Source organism: Lemur catta, chromosome 15, assembly GCF_020740605.2.
Source record: "Lemur catta isolate mLemCat1 chromosome 15, mLemCat1.pri, whole genome shotgun sequence".
Lineage (NCBI taxonomy): Eukaryota > Metazoa > Chordata > Mammalia > Primates > Lemuridae > Lemur > Lemur catta.
Window position 1 is genome coordinate 51,661,376 of NC_059142.1, and position 14,784 is coordinate 51,676,159.

Genomic DNA, 14,784 nt, shown 5'->3' on the forward strand with positions numbered 1-14,784 from the left:
TCAGGGACCGCTAAGGCTCACCGTCTATGGACTTCAGGCTTAGAATCGCGATTTATCTCGTACATGCTGGAGGGAATTTTCCAGGGACCAAAAGAGAAGCGCCGCAAGCGCCCACAGCGCTGCAGGACTTCGCCTCTGCGAACCGGGAGCTGCGCTGGGCTGCGTGGTGACGGTGACGGAGGTGCCAGTTCTCAGAGAATCGGGAACAGTGAGCTCCGGGACCGCAATGCCCTGAGAACGCAGCCGGTCGCTGAGTCTGCGGAGTCCAAGAGCTGAATGAGATACGCGCGGACCAGCAGCTAGACTCAAATCCTGAGTCCCTGCCAGCATCCTGGAGTCACGAGACAGACGATTGGGAGCAGACAGGATCTCGGAACTCCGGTCCCAGGCGCGCAGGGGCGGCACCGCTGTTTGTGGTGCTGAAACGCCGCGGTCACGGGAGAGCGCTGCCGCCTGCCCTCCTGGTACCGCGCCGCGGTCACTGCGGGAACTGTCCGGTGCTGATCGCGGATGCGGCCCGGCCCGCGGGGCTTAGACCGCAGCCTGCTGCGCCCACCGGTGCCAAAACCGAGCTCCTGCGAGCGCTGACGCAGAGCGCTGGGAGAGCGCAGCAGCGAGCTCCGGGCATGGACCTGCAGAGACCCGACTCCTACCAGTGCGGAGCTGGCCCTGGCTTCGACGAGCACGTCCTGCACAAGGTAAAAATCTCCCCCCTCCCCCATCCCAACGCTGGGAGAGGAGCCTTCCCCAGGAGCGCTCTCTGTTCTCCCGACTTTGCTTTGGGACTTAAAGAGAAACTAGCTCGAATCCGTGAGCCTGGGGAACGCTTTCCGTCTGATCCCGTCCGCTGCCCGAAACAAGAGATGTGTGAGCGCTTGGGGAGGGGCCGCCACCGGAGGCTCAGATCCTCAGGAGCTTGTTCGTTCACTAACTCACCTGTGTCCCTTTCTCCCTCCCCTCGCCCGTGTGAACTCCCGTGCACACCGAGCACCTTCGCTCTCCCAAACCCTTGTGGGAGGCTGCTTTTGTCCCTGTTAGATCTGCTAGCAGTGGCCAACGATCTGAATTCCTGGCCAACTCGACTAAAAGTAGAGAAACGGTCTGCAGCAGAGATAAGCTGCTGTTTTCAAACCAGACTCCCCCGTGGCTCCAGAAAGCTGCCCTCCAGCAGTGACTCATTCATAGCTGCCTGTAAGTGTGCACTTACTTCAAAGCCCTAACACATCCACTGCTTCCCCCGCCCGAGTTTCTTATGCAGCTCAGTTTTCAGCAATGCAGGTTTCCTTCTGAAGTGGTTGTCAGGGAAAAGTAGCAGCCTCTCTCCAGGTCACATTTTGCATCCAAAATCCATCACTTGGAAAGAATCAAAGCTTTCTATTTGCCATAGGGAATTGTTATGGCTCCTCTTCCCTTTCTCTGACTTGGCCATGCCCTCTGCTCCAGCCCTTGTTAGTATTTCCTACTTTCCTGATGCCAGTTTATCTATTAGTCCCCCAAAAGGCTGTATGTGATCCTATACATGGAGATTTTTTAATGAAAATGTCACTCTGAAGAGTCCATGAATGCAAGCTTGAAATAACCTGCTCCACCCTCCTCCTCCAGTACACAGTTTATATTTGAGGAAACTAAAGTGCAGAGAGGCAAAGTGGCTTGGCCAAGAAAACAAGCTGGTAAATGGCAAAGCTGGTACTAAAAGCCAAGAATGATGACTCCAAGTCTGGTGTTCGTTTCTCTGTAGCCTTACTAAACTTCGCGTCTAAGTGTGGGCCATGGACCAGCAGCACTGGCATTACCTGAGGGCTTGTTAGAAAGTAGAATCTCAGCCCCCACCCCAGACTTGCTGAATCTGAATCTGCATTTTAACAAGATCCCTAGTAAAAATATATGCACAGTAAAGTTCTAGACATATGGCTCTGTGCCTGCTGACACAAATGAAAGAAAATCAGCTATCGAAGGAAGCAGGTCTGTCATTTGATAGTCCATGTGTCTTCTCCCGCCAGGTCTCTGAACATGTAGGGTATACAGAAGGATAAAAATTGGTAACTGCCCCAGTCTGGAAGTTTTAAAGCCATCACAGTTTGAAGAAAACTAGAAAAAAGTCTGTGTTCTTTGAGGTTGTGAATCTAGCCCCAGTAGAAAATGCATGCAAGCAAAGGAGCATAATTACAAATCAATTGCAAAATCATCCCGGTGACTAGATATATGGGTCTCTCCAAGTTTAAACCACCTTATAAATATATAAATACTCATTTTGAAAGCTTTAAGATTTTTCAAAATATTGATCAGATGTGGTCTTTCCCACATCAATTACCCACACACGAAATGTATGATGTAGCCTATGAAAACGTTCACTTCTTTCACATATATCGATCACCAAATTGAGAGAAAGAGCCTGTTCCAACAAGTTCCAATATATCTGCAGACAAGTGTCTATTCACTATGGGTAAATACTTGGTCTCTTCAGCTTGGTTGTGAGCACCTTTGAGGGCAAGAGCTAGACTTAAACTCCCTGTGGTGCCCAACAAAGTGACATATGTGTGCAAGGAAAGTTTTTTCCTTTTTATATAGTGCTGATGACCTCCTCCTAATATTTTATGATTGTGCTTGACTTTTTATTGTGATCCACTTAAAAGTCTTTTTGTAAATGGCTAGGGTATTGATACATTTGCATTGCTTTTAAGTTTGCTCTATAGTAGAATCCAAGGAATTCCTATTGCTTGATTAGAACATATTGCCTATGAGAAGTAGGGCTCCCCTCCAACATTAGTTGCTAGGGAGAATTGTTTAAATAAACTTTCTATTGAAATATAACAACCCCCAAAAAAGCCTGACTCTGATGTGCACACCTTGATGGATTATCCAAAGTGAACACACTTGTGCAACCACCATCAAGATGAAGAAATAGAACCTTGTCAGCTTCCCAGAGCCCCCCATACTCCCCCTCCCCCAAGTCCTCTCCTTCCCCTCCTCAGAGGTGACCATTATAGAGGAATAAGTGTCATCTAAAGCTTTGACAGGACAGCCAGATTTTATGTAGGATAGTCCTAGAGACTTGCCAGAGAAGACATATTGCTGTGTGATAAAAACAAAAAAACAAAACTACTCCAGGCTTGGCATCAGTCAAATGTGGGTGTGACTTTGAGCCTTACTTTTCTTAGCTATAAGACTTACTTTTCTAGAAGCCTTACTTGTCTTAGCTATAAAGTAGGAATGATAATACCTGACGTTATGTCTGAGTAAGGGTGTGAGATAATATAATGTAAAGCATATGGATAAATCTCTGGAATACAGGAAGCATTCAATAAATGGTGGCTGTTATTAGGGCCACACATCTTGGGCTCCAAAGCAACCTCAATGGGTGTCATGTTCAGTTCACCTAAAATAATGATGCTTTGTGAGAAGAGCAGCAGCATCATACACAGAGAACCTCAGAAACACACACACACATTTCACAGGCACAAGCCCATGGAAATACACTCACTCAATCTGCAGGCACAAAAAGCATGACTTCTGTGTAAACATCCCAGTCCTGATTTCCCAAGTTGAATATCTCCTTTCTCTGGGAGGTGAGGTATGCGACATGATGACATTTCTCATTAAAATTCATTTATATGAAAAATGTATGCCAAATATCACCCTTGGCATTGGATGCCGCTTGCACTTCAGCTAGTCCCAAGAGCTGGAGGCTGACCCAGACAAGCTCAGGTAACTCTTAGAAGATTCCTGGAGCGTGGGCTAGAAGCTGGGAACTGCTTGGAAATGCTGAGTTCATCCAGCACATGCTAGGAGTTTTTAAATAGAGTTGCTGTTCTCATAAATCTGAATATTTGATGCAACTAAATAATTTAAAACATGTGAACAACCTTGCTGCTCTTGTCCTCAGAGAACTCTCAGTCCTCTCTTGCTACCAGCACCATCTCAAGACCCACCCAGGGCAACGATACGAGTTAGGGGCTCAGGAAAAGCCCAGGGATTGGGTCCCTGCTGTGCCAGGGCCTGACCTTGAGCTCTAAGAAAGTAAAAAGATTTTCATTTCATTTTCACAGACAGGGGCAAGCTTTTGCCCCAGATACCGGTGGATCAGGACAAAAGGACTTGCGTTCAAGCACTTACTTCCTAAGTCACCATCACCACCCCTCTTATCAACACCCACACACCAGTCTTGATTCAAGAGGGACAAACAATAACTAAGCCAAAGTCAGTCTCCTCTTCAGCCTCTCAGAAAGATTGGGGGCAGAAAGCCATTCATCCGGGGCTTGGCTCTTGTTGCATAAAAAGGGATTGTCAGGGAGATTAGGACAAAAAGTCTGTGTCCTCCAAGTGTTTCCATTCCCTCTGACTCTGCTCTGACACCTCTTCTAGGTGAAGGGCAAAGGTAGGTAACCTCTGCCACCTCCCTGCTCTCTTGCACTCACCCTGCACCTCCACCTTCCACTGCTCACCTTGTGATTTCCACGTGTCTCGACAGTCCACAGGAACCATCTATTCATTCAGCAAACATGTATTGGGCATTTCCAAAGCGTAGGGACAATGCCAGGCATTATAGAGAACACACCAAAAATGGCTCCCACCTCCAATAAGCTTGCAGCCTGTCAGGCACGCACATAAATTGCTGTAATATTGTACAGTCTCAGAAGTGTCCTAAGAAAGGTACAGGAAGATGCAGAGAAATGACCCAGGACGAAGCGGTCACCTCTGACCTCAATTTGAAATTATGGGTTGTCACTTATGGCCTCTGATTAAAGTTAACATCCACGAGAGACAGAGTTCCACACCCAGCCAGCCTCCCTCTCCCACGGGGCTGTCACCGCTGACCCTAGCGGAAGGCCTGGTATAGCAGCATCATCCTTCCCTGCCAGAAAATTTCACCAGGGAAACACAAATAAACCATCAAAGGCCACACCCACCTACTCCGTTTTCCTCCCATTCTTTATCCCACAGGGGCTTTTTTCCCCCAGAATAAACAGGGCTAGTGGGACACAAATCCATGGTCGAAGAATCCAAATCCACAGGAAAATCCATGCCTTTTAGGTGAAGAGATTTTCTTTCCGTCCTCAGCTCAGGAACAAACAAGAGAGCCGAGGAAAGCTGGCTGCTCTGTGTAATGTTTCCATTTGCTTGTTTTCCTCTCTTGCTTGCCCTGAAGGCTGGTGGATAAATAACGAAGTGTGTGCTGCGTCACTGAAAGGCTGGGGCCGCCTGGGACTCCTGTGGCTAATTGGCTGGTCCTGCTCAGAGCAGGCAGCTGGCCTGGGAGCGGTATGGCTGGTTCTCTAGGATAACTTCAGCAGGAAACGATGGTGACTCAGTTCAATGTCTGAAAGTCACTTTGCAAACTCTTCAGGCTTTCCTTTCCTAAGCATCCTCCCTTTAATTTGGAGTCCCTGGGTCTTTTGTGAGAGAATGTCTGAGACTCGCCAGCGTTGGTATGTTTTCTCTAGTAAGCTGTTCTGGGGAGGGGCTTCGTTCATTTTCAGGGCAGGAAACCCAGCTTCGCTGGAAAGGAACAGCCAGAGGTGAGCACCAGGCTGGGGAATTGTTGAAGTGGATGCTTGAAGTGGCTCTAAAATTATCCCACACACTCCCAGCTTCCTTCCTCCTCTTCTCAGGCAAGAGAAGCAGTCCCTAGAGACTGCAAGTGAGAATGGAGATCACAGCTCCTCTCCTAACTTGCTCAGGGGATACAGTTCCCCAGCCGAGAGCAGCCCAGGACCCTCCTCCCATCGCCAACCAGAGGAGGTTTGCTGAGGCCAAGGAGAGAGCTCTGGGCAAACAACCAGAAGTCTTAACCCCTAACTGACCACACCAGACCTCACGCTGCTCCTGAAGGCAGCAAGGTGCAGTGGTGCCGTGCAAAGAATATAACTCTTGGGATAAGCAGGGCTCCAGAATTTCCCTGGCAAATGGTTCCTGTTTCCCTGACCTTGATGCCAAAGCCTGCTCCTTCCCTTCTTATTTGCATTTCTGCTTATTAATGGACAGTTTTACCCATGGACATGAGGGTGTTATTTAATAATTTGTGCTTCCGCAAATGCCACTGGCATGCTTTTAGGTATCTTGAACAAGCTGTGTTTAAGCTCAAATTTCCTGTTGCTTGCTAATCCTCTGCCCCAGCCACTACACATGTGCACACACATGCACATGCACACGCACACGCACACAGGTGCACACGTACGCACACAGGTGCACATGTACGAACACAGGTGCACACGTGAGCACACGCATGCACACACACACACAGACGCCCCTCTCATAAGATGTAGGCAAGGTCAGTGATAATCTGTTTTTGTTCTCTGTATCCCTTATCTTTTGTTATGGGCCTTTTAAAAGCAAAGCAAACATTTCTCCTCCTCTTCCTCCTCCCTCCCTGTTTGAATTTTGCATCCAATCCACACCCCAGCAACTGTGTTTATTAAAAATCAGTTCTGCTATTTCTCACGGCAATACCCCCAGGGGACAGGCAGGCACTGGTAGCACCTTCCCCAAGCTCCCGTTGAGGAGCTGTGTAACCTTTGGAAAGGAAAAAAGCTGCGCAGTGGCTCACACCTGTAATCTTAACACTTACGAAGGCCGAGGCGGGAGGATTTCTTGAGGTCAGGAGTCCAAGACCAGCCTGAGCAACATAGCAAGACCCCATCTCTACAAAAAATAGAAAAATTAGCCAGGCGTGGTGACACGTCCCTGTAGTCCCAGCTACTTGGGAGGCTGAGGCAGAAGGATTGCTTGAGCCCAGGAGTTGGAGGTTGCAGTGAGCTATGATCACACCACTGCAGTCCAGGCTGCGCAACAGAGTGAGACCCTGTCTCAGGGGGGAAAAAAAGCTGCTGGTACAAAGTCCACATGAGGCAGAGTCCCCTCCAATCCCTTGGGAACCCTTCCCCTCTGTGGCCAACAGTCCCAAACCTTCGTCTTTACCCAGGTTCTTCCTCCTTCTCTGGATCCCGGCTCAGATTTCATTAGATCATAAACTGAGATGTATTAAAATCATCTCTGTATTGTAATCTAGAGGGACCCAGTAAGACCAACCATTGTTTATAATAAATGATCAAAATAAACACATGATTCACTTGTGCAACATTTTACAGTTTACAAACTTTAATATATGCTATGATACTTTACACATACCACATGCTTTTTCCAGTAGATGTTATCATTAATTTTACGTTATAGGTAGGGAAACAGAGGCCAAATGGAAAAAATGAAATTACTTGCTCAAGGTCACAGCCGACATTGTGGAAATCTGAATGATTACAACAGACCATTATATAGCACTTACGTGCCTCGTGCTCTCCAAGCACTTTACAGCCATTAACTCAATCCTACAACAACCCTATTTTAATCTCATTTTACAGATGAGTAAACTGAGGCACAAGACATTAGGGAACTTGCCTACAGTCAAATCCAAGCAAGACGGAGATGCAGAGGGATAGTCAGGAGAGGAGGAAGGGGTCACAGACAGTTGCTACTTTAAGGTATGGCCAGCAGTCCGCTGTGTAGGGTCAGTTTTGCTCACTCACCCAAGAGTGGCACCATCTCTCCAGGCAGGCTGGTGTTAATCAGACTCACAAGACTCCTGCGTAGCCCTAGATGCCAAGCCACATTACAATCAGGAGACTGTTTGCTAAGCATGAAATTCAGGAAACAACGAGATTTGGCATTCCAGTCTTTAATGCTATCAGGCTGATATGGCTTGGCGACTGGCTGCACTGTGACGACAGCACCAATCTACAACCCCTCCCTGCAGCCCCTTCACCCCAGGTCTTCCCCCCACCCTGACCGCTGCTTCCCTCAACTGTGTTTAGCTGAGCCTTGGGTGGGGTAGGCATTCTATTCTCTCCAGGCCTACACTTCCTGCAGTCCTTTAGGAAGCACTTGCCTTTGAGCTCGAGAATGCCCTGGCCTTGACCTGGTTATGGGGAGGAAAGGAGAGGGGATGCTTGCTCTTCAGCCGCCTGCATCAGTCATCTCAGAGTTGTCAGCTCGTGTTTCTGCTTCCGCCTCCCTCAGTGCCTACGTCAGAGCCATAGGGATTTGGGTTTCAGAGGCAAGAACCATGCAAGAGAAAAAAGGCGATTGGGACCATTTGCTTATGTCCCTCGTCCACCCCTCTCCACATGCCCCCCGCCTTGAAACCTGACATTTCTGCCTAAGAATCCTGAAAATTGATCCAATAGACATTTGCTGGGCACTACGTGTCGGACCCCAAGAAGCAGAGCCCAGCAGGCTGGGTGGATCAGAGGGGCGGCACAAAAAGAGAAAACTCAGGCCACATCTGACTTCAGCCCAACATGACACATGGACCTTGGTGCCCAGGGAGATGCCTTAAAGGCCAGGGACCTGTGGTCACACGTGGTGGGAAGCTGAGCCCTTAAGGACCAGAGCAAATGCTTGCAGCTCTGCAAGTTCTGGGTCCCGGCTGAGGGACAGATCTGAGGGGCTATAAAACCCACAGGCCCGGTCAGGCCAGGGCCCCATCTCTGAAGGGCAGATGGCTCTGGGCCCCCGACATAGGGATCCCTTCAAGCCCATGTCCAAGGAAGGAAGAGGTTGCCCAGTGCGCTTCTGAGAAATGCCCTGAGCAAAGAACCCCAGCCTGAGCTTGGCGAAGTCCACACGTGGACACAGAGCCGGCTCCTCTCTCTGAACGTCTCCAAAGATCTGAGCTGAAAACATCCAACCAAACTCAAAAACACCAGGGCTCTGACCCCTTGGGATGACAAAGGGACACATGAATAGAGGCTTGAGAAAGACATGGGGGGCGGCCAGGTGAGCTCCGCAGCCGTGCCCTCCGGACCTTCCCTCCTCCTCCGCGCCCTGAAGCCAGGTCTCCTCCAGACACACACGCGTGAGGAGGCAACACAGCATAGCCCCTGACCACCCCTGTCCTGGCCACCCCTGCTCTGCTCACGGGTTACAGCAGGAGGCAGCTCATTAGAAAAAAAAAGAGAACTGGGCTTTGGGTGTCAAAAAAAAAAAAACAAGAGGCTTTAGCCCTGGCTCTGGCATTAGCCAACCGTGTATCCTTGGTCATTCCATTTCGAATCTGCAGGACTCTTGCGCACAAATTGTCTTGGTTGATTTCCACAGCACGGAGTGTGACAGTGCAGGCATTACTAGTGACTGCAAAAGGGGAACTCTTGTGGTCAGTGCCCTTTTGATTGCCAGGGACAAAACCCGGCTCAAACCGGCTTAAGCCCAAAAGAGGATCACTGGCTCCTGTGCCTGAGAAGCCTGGGGTGCTGTGGGCATCCAGCTCAGCCAGACCCGGGGCTCACGGTGACGTCAGTCCCACTCTGTGTCTCAACATCCCCCCTCTGGCTCAGCTGCTCCTCGTGGGGTCCCGTGACTGCCAGCAGCTCCAGGGTCACACCCTCACAGCACTCAATTTCAACTAAAGTCCTGGATCCAGTGCTCACTGGAGACCGAAACGGTCACATGCCCATCCCTGAACCAATCACAGTGGCCGGAGGAAATATGACAACTGGCTTAAGCTCACCTGGAAGGTGGAGTCAGTCCCACCCAAGCCCTGTGGACCAAAAGGGAAAGAGAGTAGTTTCCAAGGAAAATGGGGTGGTGTCAGCTGGAGGCTGGTCATGCGACATGACAGCTGGCCCGTGGTAATCCTGGGTGGGGCTGGGTCCCAATATTTCTAAATCATTAATGAGAAATGACTGAAAAAAGAAATGAACTGCACTTGTCACTGTCCCACGTGAACTGGGCTATTTTTGCCTCACATGTGGCATCATTTAAGACTGAATAACCGGACTTAGGTTATTAATGACTGAGTTTAGGAAATGAACTGCTATCACCCTATAAAGCAATTGGTTTACTGGGGCTATGGATCCAGACCTCGCTGTGTGGGTGGAAGTAGAATTTCCTCTGAAGGAAACAGATGATGCAACTGTCGACCGTCCAGGAAAGAGGTCAGTTTGGGCGGGAGCTGAAGGGAAGTGAAGCTCAGGCGGGAGTGAAGGGAAGCTCTTCCTCCTCTCTTTGAGACCAGGGCCAGCTTGTCTGGAGACAACTAGATCTTTCCAGTGGGGGGTAGGGCACGACATCCCAGGTCTGCCCGAAGACAGATGAGAAGCAAGGCTCTAGTTGTGTGTTTTCAGCTACTCTCCGGGGTGACTCTGCCTTCGGTTGGCCTCACAGCACGCCTGGTTTCAGCCTCACGTAACCAGGGAAGGATCATCGTATGCCTTGGGCCAAATGGAGAAGGGTGGACAGCTGTCCCCCCTGGGCTAGCACCGTGTCCACAGTGGTGTTCACTGGCAAGGCGTAGCCACTCGGCAAGTGACAAGACCAAATGCCAGCATGAGGCTCTGACTGCAGGCTCTTTCCACTACCACACTTGTGGGCCCTCCCTAGATTCCCAGGGCCCTCCCTAGATTCCCGGGGCCCTCCCTAGATTCCCGGGGTCCTCCCTAGGTTCCCGGGTCCCTCCCTAGATTCCCGGGGCCCTCAGGGAAAGCAGGGCTTGGACTGGAGGCTCCCCCAGGCCCCTTCTGTTAGTGACCTCCCAGAATTCTAGTGAAGCCCCCATGACAGTCGCAGCCCAGCCCAGGACAAACACCAAAGTGAAACCAATGCCAACGGGAGACATTCACTCATAAAGCAGATTCAAGACTTTGCCTCCAGAACTGCTCAGACGAAGCGGGCCCAAATGCAATGAGTCACCATTGATTGGGTCCCAGGAGCAGAGGAGCCAAACAGCAGTGTCCCCTGGGGACTTGCCTCCACCAAAACCCAACCATAGGGTAAGAAGCCCAGGAAAGCCAGCTGAGATGTGCCGACAGCGGCACTGCTTCTGGGTAGGGGCCCCTCCACTTGGCCTACTCGTCCTCTCATATCTGCTTTCCTGTCTTCCTGTATTTTAAGATAAAATACTCTACCTACCTCTCCACTGGTTCTACTTTCACTCGCCACTTGCCAGACAGCAGGGTGTTTCAGTGGACACAAGGTCTGTGGCGCTTAGTCCTTCTGCTTTTGTGGCTTAGTAATTTTGAAAGGGCTGTGTGAGGTTTTGCAATGAGTGCACCGTCTGAACATTGCAACCCTTTCCAATGACCAGAGCACAGGCTCTGGCACACAAGGGTTCAGAATGTCTCTTCTGTATTTCTGACCCTTGGGGACAGTCTCTCCTCTCCCTTAATTCTGAGCCCCTCCTCGGAGGTACCTTTAGCAAAACAAATGAGCCGGTCACCCTTTCCTGATGCTAGGACTGCAGACTCTCAGCACTGGGCCATGTGAGGACGTGGTCACATGTGAGGATGTGGCTACTTTGGGGAAGGGACTTATACTGGGGCAGAGGGGAATGTGACTGTTTGGAGCAGCCTTTTTCATAACTGCTGGAGGACCTAGGGGCCCTGGTGACTGACACCCTTAGTCAGTATCCAGGAAATAGGGACACTAGAGGCCCTTGGGGAAGCCAGGCTACAGCAGCGAGGTCGTACAGAAGATTCGTGTCAAGAGCTAGTATGAACCAGATCGATGGCTGTCCATTCTGAGTCCATGCGATAGTACCAGCCCTTGACAGAGGATCCAACAATTTGTAGGAAATTACACCCACACAACATAAATAGATGTTGGCATAAAGTTACCAACTGTTCTTTCTTGGGAAACATTGTCCATTATTCTGAGATTTGAGGTACTCGCATGTCCTTTGTTTTATGAAGTTATAGTGATGACAGACGGCTTAATAGAAACTTTCTTCACCAATCCCTCACTTACCCAACTTACTCGATCAACCAACACCCTTCATGCTCCTGGTGGAGCACACTGACCTCCTGAGACACAGCGAGCACACATGGCTGGTGGGTTCCTCTCTGGAAGGCCCACCCACTTCTGCTCTCGCCCATTGAGGTGCCTGGTTCACAAGAGTCTGCAGTGTTTGTGTCCAAACTTGTTTGCACTGGTCAAACGTGTTAACTGTAATGGTGTAATTGAATTAATTCATGCGTAAACTAAGAAATTAAGAGCATAAACAGAAAGAACTTTGACCCATGAAATCAGAATGTAAACAAAAAGAGAACTATTATTTCTACAAAAACTAAATTGAATGCTTTAGAAAGACTCTATAAAAGTCTGTCATTCGGAAAAACAATGCCGTACAATTGGGAATGAGTGAGAGAACTGTAAATATTGGGAGGAAAAGATACAGATGAAGATGGATTTTACAATAAGATGACTTCACAACCGTCTAGAATTTCTTACTCCACGTTAAAGAAACTGAAAGCAGAACTCCAGGACGATAATGTGTGTGGTTTGTGTGGGAAAGGCAGCAGTTAGGACCATAAGCAAAAGGCCTCTACACCAAATACTAGCAAATGAATACACATTTAGATGTTTCAAGTCAAAAGAAAACACTTAAAGAAAGTAAAGTATTATCTCTTTTATGATTTCCTGGTTTAACCAACTTTTGCAATGAGCTGGCCAATTACCAAATACAATTACACTGGATAAGACTGCACCTGCTTGGTAAAATAAAAGGCTGATACCTGTATCTGTCCTTCTCAATCTAAAAAATTATTGCTACATGAAATCAACCAGTTCCAGCAGTCTGGTCTTTCCAAGGCTAAACAGCTATGAATTCTGTTTCCTGAGGTGTCAAGCAAAGGTAGCCTTTAGCCTCACTTCAGTGCAACTTTTATCTTAATCATGCATCTTGGAAGTTACCAGACCAGTATTTTTTTTCTCCCTCACCTGACTCTCAAAAAGTCTCCATCTTCTGGAAGCCAAAGGTATACACATAGTTCTCAAAAGGAGACTATCCAAACCCTGCAATTTTATCAAGTGAAATCTTTAAATATTAATAATTCAAAAACCAAAGGAGGGAAACCCCAGCAACTTTAGACAGGCTATAAATAATCAGGCACTCAATCAGAACTGAGTGCTTAAATATCCTGGACTCTGTTTCAGCAAAATGTGCTTTCCTGGAAACCACACGGCAGGAGAGTAAATGCCACCCTCACTGAGACCAGAGGAGCCATACTGAACGCTCCCTTGCAATGAAGGTGCCGGCCGGCCACCCAAAATCTGGCTTAGCCAAGTCATCATGGTGCAGCTGGATACGGCTGAGATAATACCCAGATGCCAATCTGAAAACAATATGAAACAATTTCCTTTCCAGCCTCTTGCATATGTTTGCCTCCCTGCCCTCGCCCTGGCCACTTCCCCAGCACGCTCTAAACTCTAGCTAAGGCTTGAGCAAATCAGCCCAGATTAGAGGCTGACTCCTGCAGTCAAGACCCAAGACAGAGAGAGCCTAGACTCTTCCCAGCAGGCCCACCAGTCAGAATCTGCTCTGCCCAGCTATGGAATCAACTGGACCGGTTCATGAACACCAGGAATGAGTCAAGTCCATCTCTGAGGACATAAAGTCCCTTTTCAGAAAGCTACAGATGGCTGAAATCCAGATGGCTGGAATTTTAGATAAAAACCTTATATCCCAGTAGTATATCTGTTTTGTAGACTCTTTTTTTCAAAGCTTAATTAAGGTACTTAAACGTGATCAGGGTGGATCTGCCTTTCTATGCCGATTTACCATGCGACCCAGCCAAGGCACAACCTTCCACTTCCAGCCCTTGTCCACCGTCCAGATAAAGGTGGAAGCAGCCAGATTCCTCCAGCCAAGCCAACTAAGCTAAATTCTAGTCTTTTCTGTGTTTCTGTTAATGGATTTATGTCAGAAATTTCACAGCAATAACCTTCACTGGGATCTGCGATTGTACATTACCAGAAGAGATGAATTCCTTACTATCCGACAAAAGCATGTGTTTGTACATTCTGTTTGGTGCTGGCTGTTTTAAATAAACTTAAAAATAAAGCCATTTTATGCCCAATAGTTGAAACAGTGCAGAGATGCCCTGGCCCAAGGCCTTCCATTGACCTTTATTCTTATACTTTGACTCACTCTAATTTTGCTCTTCTTTGAACTTTTTCATTTTAATATTTCTCTGTAGGCACTTCTTGCTCTGTAAATCTTAAAACAGCAACGTCAAAAACAGTCTCACTCTGACCTGACCAGCTTAAAGGATTAGCTCAAAAACAGTCAAGCTTGCTTGGGCTCTGCAAGTTCTCCCAGGATGGAAAAGCTCTTGAGATTCTAAGGAATCATCTTTAGTGCAATGGGAGCAGGATCCACCCACCAAGATCACCAACGCCAGACCTACGTGGGGTGTCCACAGCTGTGAGAAGTCAGGCAAACCCCAGGAAACACTGACAATGGCCTGCCAGATACATCCATGGCCCCTGTGGCCACTGGGTCACTGGCCCAGCATTGCTTCCCAAGCCTTTCCCTGACACTTTGTTCCCAGCCTCCTCCAAATCAACTTCAGTAAAGTGGCAGACCTTTGTCCTCCAGCCAGAGGACATCATGGCCCTTCCCCTCTCCCAGTTTTCAAGAGAGGAGAAAGAGGTCTCTCCACTTCGTGCTTCTGGGCAGTGAATCCTGAAATTCCTTCGGTTGCTTGGCCCAGGACTTCCTTCCCAGAACGATGAGCACCAACCGCTGTCTCTGCCCCTGAGAGCTTTCCTTGTGTTCCCAAGTCTGAACCAACCGCATTATTTATTCATTGAGTCAATCAGCAAACTTTCAAGAGTCCACCACATGCCAGACACGAACTAGGCATGGGGGACACAGGAGTGAATGAGACAAGGTCCCCCACTTCAGGCAGCTACAGCTTTGTGAGAAGGGGAAGCAATGAACCCAGATACCAATAAATAAATAAGTAAATGCTAGGACGGAATAAAATAGGGGAAGGAGACAGAGAAGTTGGAGGTGGG

General features: G+C 48.6%; 1 long non-coding RNA gene across 1 annotated transcript; it reads right to left on the reverse strand.

Moving 5' to 3' along the window:
- Positions 1–4,911: 4,911 nt before the first annotated feature.
- Positions 4,912–6,605, reverse strand: LOC123650762. Its single transcript, XR_006739477.1, has 2 exons — positions 6,566–6,605; positions 4,912–5,496 (listed from the first exon to the last, which is right to left on the reverse strand). It is a non-coding gene; the product is annotated as an uncharacterized LOC123650762 (long non-coding RNA).
- Positions 6,606–14,784: the final 8,179 nt, after the last annotated feature.